General features: G+C 44.8%; 1 non-coding gene across 1 annotated transcript; it reads right to left on the bottom strand.

Moving 5' to 3' along the window:
- Window positions 1–383: 383 nt before the first annotated feature.
- Window positions 384–456, bottom strand: Trnaa-agc. Its single transcript has one exon. It is a non-coding gene; the product is annotated as a tRNA-Ala (tRNA).
- Between the last annotated feature and the right edge of the window lie 9,383 nt (window positions 457–9,839).

The following is a 9,839-nucleotide window of genomic DNA, read 5'->3' on the forward strand; positions in this document are numbered from 1 at the left end:
ATTATGAAACTAACAGTTTATTCCCTCAGCTACGGACTCTGGATTTTAGTGACCATATAAGATACATAGGCACGCTTAAAATTTTCAATCTTGACTTTCTCGAAAACAGCTGAGAGTTGCGTCTCCCCTGCTCACATATGTTGAAGTCCTAGTCGTGCTCTACACACCCCGTCAGCACGAATCAAATCCGTGATGGGAGTACGTAGGTCCTTTAGCAGACTATTTACGGTTCCCTTTCGAGTCCTCGACTTATAACTACAGATTTGTTTCTGTACAAGTTACGGATGACCTTTTACTCCCTGTATTTTGTCCGTCCTACGAGGGAACATCAAAAACTAAGTTATTCATTAATGATCGAAGCAGAATAAATCAACTAAAATTTGTGCTGCGGCCGGGACTCAAACCCAGGTCTTCTTGCTTGCTAGGCAGAAATGCTAACCATTACACCACCACAACACAATAATCAACATTGCTGCGAGAACTACCCAAGTTAATGCCCTCCCCAACACAAACTTCAATTCATATCTTCAGTCGTTTTCCCTTATACTGTCACCACTGCCAGGGCTCTCCGGCATTGGAATAGCACCCCAGCGTTGGACGTAATGGAAAGTCCGAAAATAGCTGAAGATATGAAGTTTGTGTTGGTGAGCGCATTCAACTTGGGTAGTTCGTGCAGTAATGTTGACTACTGTGTTGTGGTGGTGTAGTGGTTAACATTTCAGCCTAGCAAGGAAGAAGACCTTGGTTCGAGTCCCGGCCGAACCATAAGTTTTAATTCATTTTTCTACTTAGATCATTATCGTAGATAACGAAGGGATTTAAATGTCTCAGGGAAACATTTAATTATAAGATCTATAAGTTACTCATTGTTACGACAGGCCAAGTAACCTTTATTGAATGTTGTAATTATACTTTAGAATGACGCAGATACAGGAGACTACTATTTTGCAGCAGTCACCAAGTCTCCGTAAGCAACGGTCGAAACGTTCTTCCAATCGTTGAATTCCTCGACGATAGGAATCCATTCCTTGGTAACGGAAGCATCCGAGATCCGCTGTGATCTATGTCGAGGGCCTTCTTCCCGATTAGCATGACCAAGGTCTGTGCGGGCTTGGTCAAATTGTTGATACCATTTCTCTAAGGCTGGACCAAACACTGCATTTGGTCCATACTGGCAGAATGTCATGCTGAATCGGTGTTCAATTTAACGTTTCCCCCGCAGAATCGTACTGTCCCACGTGCTTGAACTTTGGAATATGTTTGCAGTTGCTGGATATGTTTTTCGTTCCGCAACAGAACTGTTTCCCCAGGAAACCAAGAACATGCGCTCTCATCTGACAACGCGTCACTGTTGTTGCGCAATGGTCTTACCGAGAGACATGTATAAATTCCTTTTTTTGAATTCCCCTAGTACCTTCAGATCACTACACATCTGAATCTCTCCGCTGTGTGTCTGCAATGATCAGTCAGTTGTCTGTAGCTGTTAACGGCGTAGCTTAGTCTCTGCCCTCAAAACTTTGCGCGGGAGGCTGTGGGTCTAAAACCGCTATTACCCGATACCCTATCGTATAGAAGTCCGCACCAGCGCCCCAAAGAGACAAGTCTCGAACTGTCAAAGATTTCGTTAGCCCTATTACAAGATACTCCCAACGAGTAAGTCTGCACCAGTGCCCCAAGGGTAAATATTCGGAACTACAGGCTTCTTTACGTCGGTCACGTCGTTGAGCGTGAAAGCTGGTATTTTTGTAAAGCTGCCGTTTATCGTATTGAAACGCCTGACAGGTCTAGATTCGTATTTGTTAAACAGTTATTGTTATTTTGTGCAACTACAACGAAATTTCATTATATTTATACAGAATTACAAACTTAAGTGCTCGTTAAATGTGCTGCTACAAGCACATGATTATCAACGTTCATGTACGACAGCATTTTAGACATGGAGGTTGCAGTTATCTAAGCAGCATTTGCCGTGCGGCCGCCTACTTGAACGACGACGTAATACCAGGAGTAGAAATTGGAATCGACCTTGGCTCGCAAGAAGGGCTGAAGGCTGGCGTGGATATACTAGTAACACTTCCTGTTAAAGAAGGATATCCGAAGATCCACAGGAATTTATAGGTTTCGTCCGAATGTATGGGCCTTGTCAATCGTACACGAAGCGATTTGCGCAAGTGAGGGAAGCTGTTTCACAATAGCGTGACCGCAAAGAGGCAAAACGGCTTCTGCAGTACTCGCTGATGGCGACCGGAACAACTACTCTGACTCTTGTGGCTGCTCTCCCAACACTATCCATCCGGGTACGCTGAAATAATACAAAAATCATATCAAACACGTGTGGTAATGTCACCAATCAACGTGATACGTTAACATATCGAAAGTAAAATTATCAGCACGTTTATTTAAAACATATAAACTGAGAATTACCTTATTACACTACTGGCCATTAAAATTGCTACACCACGAAGATGACGTGCAACAGACGCGAAATTTAACCGACAGGAAGAAGATGCTGTGATATGCAAATGATTAGCTTTTCAGAGCATTCATTCACACAAGGTTGTAGCCGGTGGTGACACCTACAACGTGCTGACATGAGAAAAGTTTCCAACTGATTTCTCACACACAAACAGCAGTTGACCGGCGTTGCCTGGTGAAATGTTGTTGTGATGCCTCGTGTAAGGAGTAGAAATGCGTACCATCACGTTTCCGACTTTGATAAAGACGGATTGTAGACTATCGCGATTGAGGTTTATCGTATCGCAACATTGCTGCTCGCGTTGGTCGAGATCCAATGACTGTTAGCAGAATATGGAATCTATGGGTTCAGGAGGGTAATACGGAACGCCGTACTGGATCCCAACGGCTTCGTATCATTAGCAGTCGAGATGACAGGCATCTTATCTGCATGGCTGTAACGGATCGTGCAGCCAAGTCTCGATCCCTGAGTCAACGGATGGGAGCGTTTTCAAGACAACCACCATCTGCACGAACAGTTCGACGACGTTTCCAGCAGCATGGACTATCAGTTCGGAGACCATGGCTGCAGTTACCCTTGACGCTGCATCACAGACAGGAGCGCCTGCGATGGTGTGCTCAACGGCGAACCTAGGTGCACGAATGGCAAAACGTCATTTTTTCGGATGCATCCAGGTTCTGTTTACAGCATCATGATGGTCGCAACCGTGTTTGGCGACATCGCGGTGAACGCACATTGGAAGCGTGTATTCGTCATCGCTATACTGGCGTATCACCCGGCGTGATGGTATGGGGTGTCATTGGTTGCACGTCTCGGTCACCTCTTGTTCGCATTGACGGCACTTTTAACAGTGGACGTTACATTTCAGATGTGTTACGATCCGTGGCTCTACCCTTCATTCGATCCCTGCGAAACCCTAAATTTCAGCAGGATGCAGGATGCAAGATCGCATGTTGCAGGTCCTGTACGGGCTTTTCTGGATACAGAAAATGTTCGACTGCTGCCAGATCTCTCACCAACTGAAAACGTCTGGTCAATGGTGGCCGAGCAACTGGCTCGTGACAATACGCCATTCACTACTCTTGATGAACTGTGGTATCGTGTTGAAGCTGCATGGGCAGCTGTACCTGTACACGCCATCCAAGCTCTGTTTGACTCAATGCCCAGGCGTATCAAAGCTGTTATTACGGCCAGAGGTGGTTGTTCTGGATACTGATTTCTCAGGATCTATGGACCCAAACTGCGTGAAAATGTAATCACATGTCAGTTCTAGTATAATATATCTGTCCATTGAATACCCGTTTATCATCTGTATTTCTTCTTGCTGTAGCAATTTTAATGACCAGTCGAGTATGATACAGCGTATCTAGAGCATCATACAGACACCTTTCCTTGTGTGTATCAATAAGCAATAACAAGCAGAAAGCGCGTCGTACAGTCATGTAATTTGCTACGTACAGTCGAAGCTATACGTAGATACTGTCTGCAAAATGTGTTGGGAACCGAGTTAGTAATAAAGAAGTAATAAATCAAATCGTCATGCCTGAAGCGGGAGTTTTACTCCATGAACATCGAGAATGTAGTAAGTGATAAACTTTTTTCCTTTCGTCACTCTGAGTCAGCGAGAAAAATAAATTTTGTTTGAAGTCGCTAAGTGTTCTTATTCTCAAACACTGGATGAATACAGTCCGGATACTTGCGCGTAGTAAGTCACGCTGCCCAAGACATACTCGTATCACAATACGCAGTTTTTAACTGTAATACTTGTCTTCCTGTGTTACTTCTCTAATATTAGTTTATACCTCTGAATGACAAGATTATGTTGGCAATTTAAATTTTTAAATTCTGTCAATAATTCCGCGATATATTGAAAATCAAATTTTTGTTGCCCCCGGAAGCCGTTAGATAGGCAACCAGCAACTGCATTAAAAAACTTCAACTATGGACCGTGGACCATAAATAGGGTAACCGTTCGGTAACATAGATTGTCCCAGCGTTTGAATTACTTTTCAAATAAACACGATAATAGATTTGGTATTATTAATTAATATAATTCCGTCGTCAGTGGCAATTTTTTCACTGTAATTATTGTCAAACGCGTTTCGGAGCTATAACTCCAATTTCAAGGACTGTATTGATAGAGCGGATGTTACACCTGCTTTTACCTAACAGTAACAGAAGGATACAGTTGTTAGATTTAAAGACAAACTATACCCCAGGAGGGATTAGTGGCACAAAGCTAGAGAAATGACAGAAATTTGTCTTTGAATTCTTAACATTCTTCTTCTGCATTGGTGAAAAAACCGCAATCCCACTCACGTTTTGAAACTTTAACATGTTTGTGACAGTATTACATGACTCAAATGATGCATATTTAACCTATGTCTTAGTGATGTGTTGCACTATTGGGTTTCCTATTACTTCGATTTACGTAACTGACGAAATAAAATAAGAAATAAAAATTAATTAAAGTTGTGAAAATTTTAATTTACGTGCTTACGTGTTGTTGTTGTTGTGGTCTTCAGTCCTGAGACTGGTTTGATGTAGCTCTCCATGCTACTCTATCCTGTGCAACCTTCTTCATCTCCCGTACCTACTGCAATCTACATCCTTCTGAAACTGTTTAGTGTATTCATCTCTTGGTCTCCCTATACGATTTTTTACCCTCCACGCTGCCCTCCAATACTAAATTGTTAATCTCTTGATGTCTCAGAACATGTTCTACCATCCGATCCCTTCTCCTAGTCAAGTTGTGCCACAAACTCGTCTTCTCCCCAATTCTATTCAATACCTCCTCATTAGTTATGTGATCTACCCATCTAATCTTCAGCATTCTTCTGTAGCACAACATTTCGAAAGCTTCTATTCTCTTCTTGTCCAAACTATTTATCGTCCATGTTTCACTTCCATACATGCTTACATATTCAACTCGAAATTTGACATGGTTATTTACATACAGAGTAACTTAACACTCACTGTAGTTTATTGTTTCTATTGCTACATATATAATTTCTTGAGATTGTAACTTGACATTGTTTTCATTATGCATGAATTAATTGCCTAGAAAGTAGCAGTGAGTACATACTGGCGTTTTGTGTGTGTGTGTGTGTGTGTGTGTGTGTGTGTGTGAGAGAGAGAGAGAGAGAGAGAGAGAGAGAGAGAGAGAGAGAGAGAGAGAGAGAGGAGGGAGGGAGGGAGGATAGGTAGAATGAGATGGAGATGATCCAGTGTATTTATTTGTGAGCCAGGAACAAGAAAATTGAGTCCATTGCTTCTTGTTAGACTTGTACAAGTGGCCGTCGAAGAGTTTCCGTTCGAACGCTGTACAGTCCAGAAGTCAGCACTGAGACAATCTTCCCACCGACGCACCAGGTTGGAGGTAGTGGTTTCGTAAAACACCGTATCCTGCTGCGTGAAGAAGTCCATAACTGCCTGTTCAACATAATCGTCCGACAGGAATCATCAACCCTCGAAGCCCTTTACGGGGTCGAAGTCGTGATAAGCGCATGGATAGAGATCAGCCTATAAGGACGTGTTCGAGGGACACCGTCTGAGTTGGCTTAAAGTGTCCCTTACGACATTTGCGATATGGGGACGTGCGTTTTCCTGAAGCACCACAGAACTTGGCGCACCATTCCACAGTGGTGGTTTTCTACAGAAATGCTGTCCCATACACATTCTTCATTCTCTGATGGATGTCTACCGGTGTTTGTCCTTCGACAGCCAAGAAAAGAACAAAAGTTTGGGTCTCTTCCCCCCTCTTTAAACCAACAACAGCATGTTTGACCAGTTTTGACGCATTTGGTAATAACTGACTGATATATTATACTAGAACTGATATGTGACAACATTTTCACGCAATTTGGGTGCATAAATTCTGAGAAATCAGTACCGAGAACAATCACCTCTGGCCGTCATAACGGCCTTTATAAGCCTGGGCATTGAGTCAAACAGAGCTTCGATGGCGTGTACAGGTCCAGCTGCCCATGCAGCTTCAACACGATACCACAGTTCATCAAGAGTAGTGACTGGCGTATTGTGACGAGCCAGTTGCTCAGCCACCATTGACCAGACGTTTTCAATTGGTGAGAGGTCTGGAGAATGTGCTGGCCAGGGCAGCAGTCGAACATTTTCTGTATCCAAAAAGACCCGTACAGGAGCTGCAACATGCGGTCGTGCATTATCCTGCTGAAATGTAGAGTTTCGCAGGAATCGAATGAAGGGTAGAGCCACGGGTCGAAACACATCTGAAATGTAACGTCCACTGTTCAAAGTGCCGTCAATGCGAACAACAGATGACCGAAAAGTGTAACCAACGGCATCCCACACCATCGCTAGTATGGTGATGACGAATACACGCTTCCAATGTGCGTTCACCGCTATGTCGCCAAACACGGATGCAACAATCATGATTCTGTAAACAGAACCTGGATTCATCCGAAAAATGACGTTTTGCCATTCGTTCACCCAGGTTCGTCGTCGCAAGCACTCCTGTCTGTGATACAGCGTCAAGGGTAACCACAGCCATGGTCTCCGAGCTGATAGTCCATGCCGCTGCAAACGTCGTCGAACTGTTCGTGCAGATGGTGGTTGTCTTGCAAACGCTCCCATCCGTTGACTCAGGGACCGAGACGTCGCTGGACGATCCGTTACAGCCAAGCGGATAAGATGCCTGTCAACTCGACAGCTAGTGATACGAGGCCGTTGGGATCCAGCACGGCGTTCCGTATTACCCTCCTGAACCCACCGATACCATATTCTGCTAACAGTCATTGGATCTCGACCAACGCGAGCAGCAATGTCGCGATGCGATAAACCACAATCGCGATAGGCTACAATCCGACCTTTATCAAAGTAGGAAACGTGATGGTACGCATTTCACCTCCTTACACGAGGCATCACAACAATGTTTCACCAGGCAACACCGGTCAACTGCTGTTTGTGTATGAGAAGTCAGTTGGAAACTTTTCTCATGTCAGCACGTTGTATGTGTCGCCACCGGCGCCAACCTCGTGTGAATGCTCTGAAAAGCTAATTATTTGCATATCACAGCATCTTCTTCCTGTCAGTTAAATTTCGCGTCTGTAGCACGTCATCTTCGTGGTGTAGCAATTTTAATGGCCAGTAGCGTTTTTCAAGTGCCTGTCGTATATTCAGTTTTGTGCCTGAAGTTTGTCTATGACAGATTGTGAGATATCTATTAATAACGACACGATAATAGACACCGAACGAATTCAGCGACTCGCTCCTAGTCTATTACGAAAGTGTAATAGAAATGCTCTCTCTCTCTCTCTCTCTCTCTCTCTCTCTCTCTCTCTCTCTCTCTCTCTCTCTCTCCGAACAGTTGTCGGAAGACCCTTCGGCACTGACCGACAGCCGTGTCGTCTTCAGCCTATAGGCGTCACTGGATGCGGATAGGGAGAGGCGTGTCGTCAGCAGACCGTTCTCCCGGCCGTTGTCAGTTTTCGTGACCGGAGCCACTACTTCACAATCACGCATCTCTTCAATTCGCCTCATAGTGGCTGAGTGCTCCTTGCTTGCTAACAGCACTCAGCAGACTGGACGGTCACCCATCAAAGTGTTAGCCAAGCCCGACAGCGCTTAACTTTGGTGATCTGACGGGGACCGGTGGTACCAATGAGGGTAACTTGTAGGGTAACTTAAAGGGGAATCCTTGGAAGGTAGAAGACGTAGTTCTCGCGAAACCGTGTTCGGTAAGTGTAGAGAACCTAAGCTGTATTGCAAGAAGGCTGAGCGACATTTCTGCTGGCAGCATCGCGTATCTCGCGTTGGGATTAAGATAAGAGAGATTAGAGCGCGTACTGAAGTATACATAAGGTGGTTTTTCTTTTGCTCGAAATGTGTACTGAATGGAACAAATAGAACAGAAAATCGATAATCCTGCTATGAAATACCCTGAGCTACGCACTGGACAGCAGTTTCCAGAGTATCGGTCCGCACACGATAGTGCACGGTGTCAATACGCTATGTGATTCGGGCACCCACAAAAACATACGTTTTTCATATTAGATGCATTGTGCAGCCACCTACAGCCAGGTACTCCATGCCAGCGACCTCATTAGTCATTAGACATCGTGAGAGAGCGGAATGGGGCGCTCCGTGGAACTCACGGACTTCGAACGTAGTCACGTGATTGGGTGTCACTTGTGTCATACGTCTGTATGCGAGATTTCCACACTCCTAAACATCCCTAGGTCCACTGTTTCCGATGTGATAGTGAAGTGGAAACGAGAAGAGACACGTACAGCACATAAGCGTAAAGGCCGACTCCCTCTACTGACTGTCAGAGATCGCCGACAGTTGAAGAGGATCTTCATATGTAATAGGCAGACATCTATCAGACCATCACACAGGATCCACTGCAAGTACTATGACAGTTAGGCGGTAGGTGAGAAAATTTGGATCTCACGGTCGAGCGGCTGCTCATAAGCCACACATCACGACGGTAAAAGCCAACAGACCCCTCGCTTCGTGTAAGGAGGTAATCATTGGACCAGTGAACAGTAGAAAAACGTTATATGGACTGACGAGTCACGATACACAATGTGGCAATCCGATGGCAGGTTGTGGGTATTGTGAATGCCCGGTCAACCTCATCTGCCAGCGTGTGCAGTGGCAACAGTAAAATTCGGAGGCGCTGGTGTTATGGTGTGGTCGTGTTTTTCATGGAGAGGGCTTACACCCCTTGTTGCTTTGCGTGGCACTATCACAGTACAGGCCTACAATGAAGTCTTAAGAACTTTCTTGTTTCACACTGTTGAAGAGCAATTCGGGGATGGAGATTGCATCTTTCAACACAATCGAGCACCTGTTCATAATGCACGGCCTGTGGCGGAGTGGTTACACAACAATAACATCCCTATAATGGACTGGCCTACACAGAGTCCTGACTTGAATCCTATAGAACACCTTTGGCATGTTTTGCAACGCTGACTTCGTGCTAGTCCTCACCGACCGACATCGATACCTCTCCTCAGTGCAGTACTCCGTTAAGAATTGGCTGCCATTCACCAAGAATCCTTCCAGCACCTTATTGAACGTATGCCTACTAGTGTGGAAGCTGTCATCAAGGCTAAGGGTAGGCCAACTCTATTTTGAATTCCAGCATTACCAATGGAGGGCGTCACGAAAGTCATTTTCAGCCAGATGTCCGGATACTTTTGATCACATAGTGTGTGTTCCAAAAAGCGGTGCGCGAAAATACAATTTTTCAGGAGTTTATATCTCTGGTTTGACTGATCACAGAGATAAGGGGTCAAGTGTTTTGGATAACCCCTGACCTATCGGAAGAATGGGCAAAGTGTAATTGTCCTACAGCACGCGGTCAAAATTTAAACATTGC

Source organism: Schistocerca piceifrons, chromosome 6, assembly GCF_021461385.2.
Source record: "Schistocerca piceifrons isolate TAMUIC-IGC-003096 chromosome 6, iqSchPice1.1, whole genome shotgun sequence".
Classification (NCBI taxonomy): domain Eukaryota; kingdom Metazoa; phylum Arthropoda; class Insecta; order Orthoptera; family Acrididae; genus Schistocerca; species Schistocerca piceifrons.